The 7009-nt window shown below is 36.3% G+C and overlaps 1 non-coding gene across 1 annotated transcript; it reads left to right on the forward strand.

The window, feature by feature from the left end:
• Nucleotides 1-2412: 2412 nt before the first annotated feature.
• Nucleotides 2413-2489, forward strand: Trnaa-ugc (transfer RNA alanine (anticodon UGC)). The gene has a single exon. It is a non-coding gene; the product is annotated as a tRNA-Ala (tRNA).
• The last annotated feature ends 4520 nt before the right edge of the window (nucleotides 2490-7009 follow it).

Consider the following 7009-nt stretch of genomic DNA (forward strand, 5'->3'; position numbering starts at 1 on the left):
GATCACAGTGATCAAAAGCTGAGTAAAACAGTAACCTACCCCTTCACTCCTCCTTTACCTCAATATGCGAAAGTCAGCTTACTGCACACTCCCTACTCTGACAGGGCTTTGTTTGAAGCTAACTTAGAGTCTATAAGGGGCAGGATAAAACACTCCAAGTGGTTAGTAACCTCAAGAAGCAATGGCCAACCAACGACAGCTAGGCCATAGGTCTCTAGTGGGATTGAGCACTAATTGCCCTCAGTAGTGATTACTTGATTAACATAGCCACCATGGCCTCCTCCCTTCCTTGTATTACTTCCCTATTGCCTAAATGTTACCTTTCACTTGGTGCTTTGGGCATTGTGACTTCTCAGATGAAACTAATTAGATGTCCTTTCAAGGGAATTTAAGAAGTCCTCAAGTGTGATTCTTCAAGCCATTAATGCCATTCTATTCCATTTCTACAATTTTGTTTCCTCTATGAAATTATTCCTCAGTGGCAGAGAAGAATGGCTCCCCTATGGTGTAGTGCATGTGATTTCAGGTAGAGATAGGGAAGAGGAAGATATCATTTACAAAGGATCCTCATAGAAAAGCCCTAATTAATTAAGCAATGACATCTGACTGGCCTCCTCTGTGTACTCTGCACGGGATGCCATGAGAAATAGCACTTCAAGTAGATATAATCCACAGGCTCTACCCTGCCCACGGCACTCAATTGCTGTTAGAAATGGCATTCCTAAATAAAATTAAAAGAAAATGCCAGAACCTTTTTATTTCCTGGGCATTATTAATGTGAGCTTGATAATTACTGACAGGCAGTCAGAATATTGTTTATGTTTTTTGCTCTCTGGGCATTTCCTAATTATGAATAATAATTCCATTAATCATGCACTCGAAGCAAGCAAATTATCCAGCAGAGCATCACAATTAGTTGTATCAAAGAGCTTTTCCAAGAAGCCTCCATTTGGCTTTTTTTTTTTTAATCTTCCCCACTTGAAGCTCTCCTCAGTTACCTTCAGGAGATAAGGAGTGAATAATTTGGCTCCTAGAACTGAAAAGAATCTACTAGTAGATGCCTTTGTGAATAAATCCACATCCTTTGAAAGAATTGGATGTTGTTTATTATTTGGGTTTTATGTCAGCATTCTGACTTGGCAGATATACTCTGTAAATGACCAACAGGGAATGCTGACAGTGAGAATTTTCTCCCTTTTCTAAAGTTTGCAAAGGACAGGTCCTTCCTTAGCAGCTGCTTGGGGCTCCTGACATTCATGCTTTATCCCAGCTACCAGCTGGACCTCCTTGATGTATTTAGAAATCCTGATCCTGGAAATAAACATCTCACTATCAAAATTATCCTCAATCAACCAACCAAAAGAAAGTTGTTATTAAATTTACAAAGACAGGCCTCCCAACCTTCATATATTTGTAAATAATTCTTTTCTTTTTTTTGTACCAGAGATTAGACCCAGGAGCACTTTATCACTGAACTACATTACAATTCTTTTTATTTTTTATTTTAAGACACGGTTTACCTAAGTTGCTTAGAGCCTCACTAAGTTGCTGAGGTTGGCCATCTTCCTGTTTCAGCCTCCCAAATTGCTGGGATTACAGGTGTGCAACATGCCTGGCGAAAATTATTATATATAATTTCTGCCCTTCCTTCCTTCCTTCCTTCCCTCCCTCTTAAAACTTTTGTTGGCATATTATGAAAGTTATCAGTATCAAAATGGAGTCATTAATATCAAACCCTAAAAATAATGAAGGCAGAGGCCATGGAAGAGATGCTCTTAGAGGAGGGGTTCTTTACCACATGCCTATGAGATAGGAACTATCCAAATAATTCCTCAAAATTTCAGTACTCCAGATAACTGCTTGGATAAGGACACTTGCCTAATAATGGCTGTATCTACAATGAGCTCATGCCAACTTCTGCAACAAGCCATTGTAACCAATATTCTTTGTTTCCTGATAGCTTACCTGGAATGCCTTATTTTTCAAAGATTCTCCTTTCTCCCAACCCCTTTGAAAGCATCTGTGGTCTGCCATGGTAGGCTTGTCCCAGATTGCAATTTCCTATTATTCTCAGAAAAAGTCTTTGCTTTGGAGAATCGGTCTTTATGTTATTCATTTCCTTGACTCCCTTGGTCTGTAACACACCTTGCTCCCAATTATTGTTGTGCTGTGCTGCACAGGAAGTTATGTTTTTGGAGATGTCACTGGAAACACAGGTCCCTGAAAATGGTTGTCTAATCCATTTTTTTTTCAAATGTAATGTTTCTTCTTCTTAATATCGTTTTATTTATATTGTTTATACAACTAGGGATTTTAATCCTTCTTTCATAAAGGAGAAAATAAACAAATGCATTGATTTCAAAACAAGTCAGAACTACCAGCAAGAGCAAGTGACAAAAAAGCTGTTTATGGGCTGGGGATGTAGCCCAGTTGGTAGAGTGCTTGCCTTGCATGCAAAAGGACCTGGGTTCAATCCCCAATCCCCAGCAGCGCGCGCGCACACACACACACACACACACACACACACACACACACACACACACAAAGCTGTTTATATTGACATGAAGTGAGGGCAAGAAGATAAGCAATTTTAATTATTCATTCTATTAAACACAACATTTACTGTGGCTCACTTGGGCAGCAGGTATTCTACATTCTGTACTTTTTGATGTGGGGTGAAAAGGTAATGGGAAGATACAACTAAGAATAAAGGTAGCTCCCTTTGTTAGGGAATTCATACACCACATGACCAAAAGGAAGCTAGGATGTGGATCAAATACCTAGGAATTAGACCAGAGACCCTGGGCCTAAAAGAAGAAAAATTAAGCCCAAATCTTTGTCATATTGGCTTAGGACCTGATTTCCTTAACATGATTCCTAAAGCACAAGAAATAAATTCCAGAATCAATAAGTGGGATGGACTCAAACAAAAAAGCTTCTTTTCAGCAAAGGAAACAATAATGTGTAGAGAGAGCCTACAGAATGAGAGAAAATCTTTACCACATGCACATCAGTTAGTGCACTAATCTCCAAGATATATAAAGAACTCAAAAAAACATAAATCCAAAAAAAAAAAAAACCAAAATAAGCCAATCAATAAATGGGCTAAGGTGCTAAACAGACATTTCACAGAAGATGATATATAATCTATCAACAAATATATGAAAAAATATTCAACTTCTCTAGCAATTAGAGAAATGCAAAACAAAAATACTCTAAGATTTTATCTCATTCCAGTCAGAATGGCAATTGTCCAGACTATAAGCAACAATAAATGTTGGAAAGGATGTGAATAAAAAGGTACACTCGTACACTGCTAGTGGGATTTCAAATTGGTGCAACAATTATGGAAAGCAGTGTGGAGATTCCTCAGAAAACGAGGGATGGAACCACTATTTGACCCAGTTATCCCACTCCTTAGCATATACCCAAAGGACTTAAAATCAGCATACTAAAGCAATGCAGCCACATCAATGTTTACATCAGCTCAATTCACAATAGCCAAGCTATGGAACCAATCTAGGTGCTCTTAGAAAGATGAATGGATAAAGAAAATATGGTATGTATACACAATGGAATATTACTTACCCTTAAAGTAGAATGAAATTATGGAATTTGCCAATAAATGGATGGAGTTGGAAAATATCATGCTAGGCTAAATAAGCCAATCCCCCAAACCCAAAGGCCAATTTTTTTTTTCTGATATATGGATGCTAATTCACAATAAGGGGGTAGAAGCTAGGGAAGAATAGAGGTACTTTGGATTAGACAGAGGGGAGTGAAAGGAGGGGAGGGGGAATGAGGATAGGAATGATAGTAGAATGAATTGAACATTATTTCCCTATGTGCATATGTGGTCACATGACCTGTGTAACTCTACATCATGTACAACCAGAAGAATGAGAAGTTAGATATGTATGATGTGTCAAAGTGCATTCTGCTTTCATATATAAATAATTAGAACAACAATAAAAGATGGTGTTCATACAAAGCCCTCGTGGGATTAAAAGGATTGCTAGGGTTTTGTTCTTGTCATTGTTTATCATTTGTTTTTCTTTGTAGTTAAGTCTGGACTAACAGAGGAAATACCACTTGGTACCAAATCACTCTAGTTTTTCACATATAAAACGGAAGATCAGAAAATAATGTCTAAAAGTTTATTTCATTTTCAATAATGTATGAATTGGGGATCTCTTACCCAAACAAGGATTGGATCACTTCATTTCTGTAAAACTCATTTATTTACCCATCAAACATTTATCAAATCCTACCAATGGCTCTATATCTCATCTCTACATTATTTGTTTACATACATTTTTCCTAAATTATACCATGAAAACTTCAATGGCAGCAGAATTGTAGTTATATTATTCTTATGTCTCTACCATGTAATAGACACCCAATAACTCTTGTTTGAAAGATGTTTTCAATGTAAATTTCAGGTAACTGACTGTCTGCAGTAGCTGTGGATAGAAACAACAGTATCAATGAAAAAAAATAATGTTTGTTATCCCCTTTCTCTGAGGCTGGCACTATGCCATGATTCTACAAGATCAAGGGGAAGCAGAAGACCAAGTTCTTGACCGAATGAAGCCCAAACTCTAACTGGGAAAGCAAAATGAAACTAAGGAAGATAGAGACATGTTTTAACACACAAGCTGTAGAATATTTCCTAAGAAACATATAAGCAGAGATCAAAAAGAAAATATACTTCCAGCCACATGCTCTTACAACTAGTATAATATAATAGAAAGGAAAATAATTATCCTTTCACTGAAAACAAAAGAGTAAGCATTTATAGCTGAGTATTACATATATTATTAATATATAAAACTTAATATATTAACATATTACATATAGCTGAGTATTTATATCAAAATTAAATAATTTCTACTCTGATGAGTATAAATTGTGAGTTTGTGCAGCTTGGTGAGGCACTAGACTTTGTACTTCAGGCCCAGAGTCTCTGACGCCAATGCATACCTTATTTCCTTGGATAAGTTAATGCTGTCTGTATCTCAGCTTCTTCATATGTAAACTGGGGATCATACAATTTTCCTCATAGATTCATTGTGAACACCAAATAAGTAGATACAAGTAAAGAATTTAGCTTTTTCACACATCTAATGTCATTCTCTCCTGTCATTACTACCAAGCATATAACATTATTGAGGTTGTGAAAACACTAATGCAGAATTTGGGATAATTTTAAACAACTAATAATCAGTCACTGACAGCAGTCCAACATACCTGTATATATGTATATATTCCCACACAACTTATAAGGACAGTGAAAATTTGTAACATGTGATCTTGAAGTGTATGATTCTGGGGATAATACTATGGATGAATCTAAGTGATCATCTCTGCTTGCTGGAATTATTGATACTCAAACTTTTTGAAAATAACTTTTAAAAATAATAAACGTAAATGAATCTTGCTTTTCATTGCTTGGCCCTACATGCCTACAGATTACATCTCTTTCAAGCTAGAATCACATAGAGACACAGTACAGGGATTTTAAGTTTTGTTCCTACAGCAGCTATACAAAACAATGTAATGTAACTTCTTTTCCAGGTCATACCCCTAAGGGCTACCATATTTAGTTTATGTATTTAGGTATACAGCTGACTAGAGGGAGATCCCCAAAGAAGTAATCTGTGCTATAGCTCCTCAATTAGATGGGATCTTGACAATGTCAGAATTTTCTGGAAGATACAGAGTATTCTGGGTGGGAGAGGAAGTCAGGTTGTAAAAAAGGAAACCTATCTACATAAATATGGCCAGCTAATTTTCTAAAGTTTCTCAGAGAAAACCATCTGAATTTGAAAGACAATAGACAATTATTTCTTTTTTCATTTAAAATATATATTCAACATCCTGCCTAACTTTGTATTCATAACCCTGTATTATTTTTTTCTTAAAGGGCACCCACAAATTCTATAAACTTTAAATTTCACAAAACCTGAACTTTCCCTTTGCTACTAACTTAGCTTTTTTGGCTAACTTTTATTTGCTTTCAGACCCTTTCTTCATGCTACTTTCCCTGTTTAATTTCTATTGGTTTCCTCAATTCTAAATAGCAAATGAAAGGTAAATATTCCCAAACCATTATTATTACTATTATTGATACCAGGGATTGAACCCAGGGGCACTCAACCACTGAGCCACATCTTTCAATTTTTTAAAATATTTTTTTTAGTTGTAGATAGACACAATACCTTTATTTATTTATTTTTATGTGTGCTGAGGATCAAACCCAGTACCTCATGCATGCTAGGTGAGTGCTCTATCACAGAGCCACAATCCCAGCCCCAATCCTTTTTATTATTTTTTTAAGAGAGAGAAAGAAGAGAGAATTTTTTAAATATTTATTTTTCAGTTTTCGGTGGACACAACATCTTTATTTTATTTTTATGTGGTGCTGAGGATCGAACCCAGCACCATGCACATGCCAGGAGAGCGCGCTACTGCTTGAGCCTCATCCCCAGCCCAATTTCTTATTTTGAGACAGTGTTTTGCTAAGTATCTGAGGCTGCTTTGGACTTGTCCTCCTTCTGCTTCAGTCTCCTGAGTCACTGGGATCACAGGCATGCCCCACTGCACCTGGCCCACATTATTTTCTTTTTAATAAATCAGTAAGACTTTATGTAAACCAAGCTGCTAATTTGATTTTAAATGTCAATGAAAGAAAGAGATATTGGCTTGTTTACAATAGCATTATATTAAAGTTGATGCTAAAGTAGATTTAGCTATGTATCTTTGTGTCTATCCAAAAACAAGTAATCTAGGTCACCAAGGCCATACCATGTGTAGATCAATAATAGTCTTTCCAACTGATTTTGGGGTAATTCAGTATATTAGTTTATATCATGCAATTCTCTTATATATTTTTTTAATATTTATTTTTTAGGTGTAGATGGACACAACACAATGCCTTTATTTTTATGTGGTGCTGAGGATTGAACCTGGGTCCCGCCCGTGCTATGTGAGCGCTCTACCACTGAGC

This window comes from Ictidomys tridecemlineatus, chromosome X, assembly GCF_052094955.1.
Source record: "Ictidomys tridecemlineatus isolate mIctTri1 chromosome X, mIctTri1.hap1, whole genome shotgun sequence".
Classification (NCBI taxonomy): domain Eukaryota; kingdom Metazoa; phylum Chordata; class Mammalia; order Rodentia; family Sciuridae; genus Ictidomys; species Ictidomys tridecemlineatus.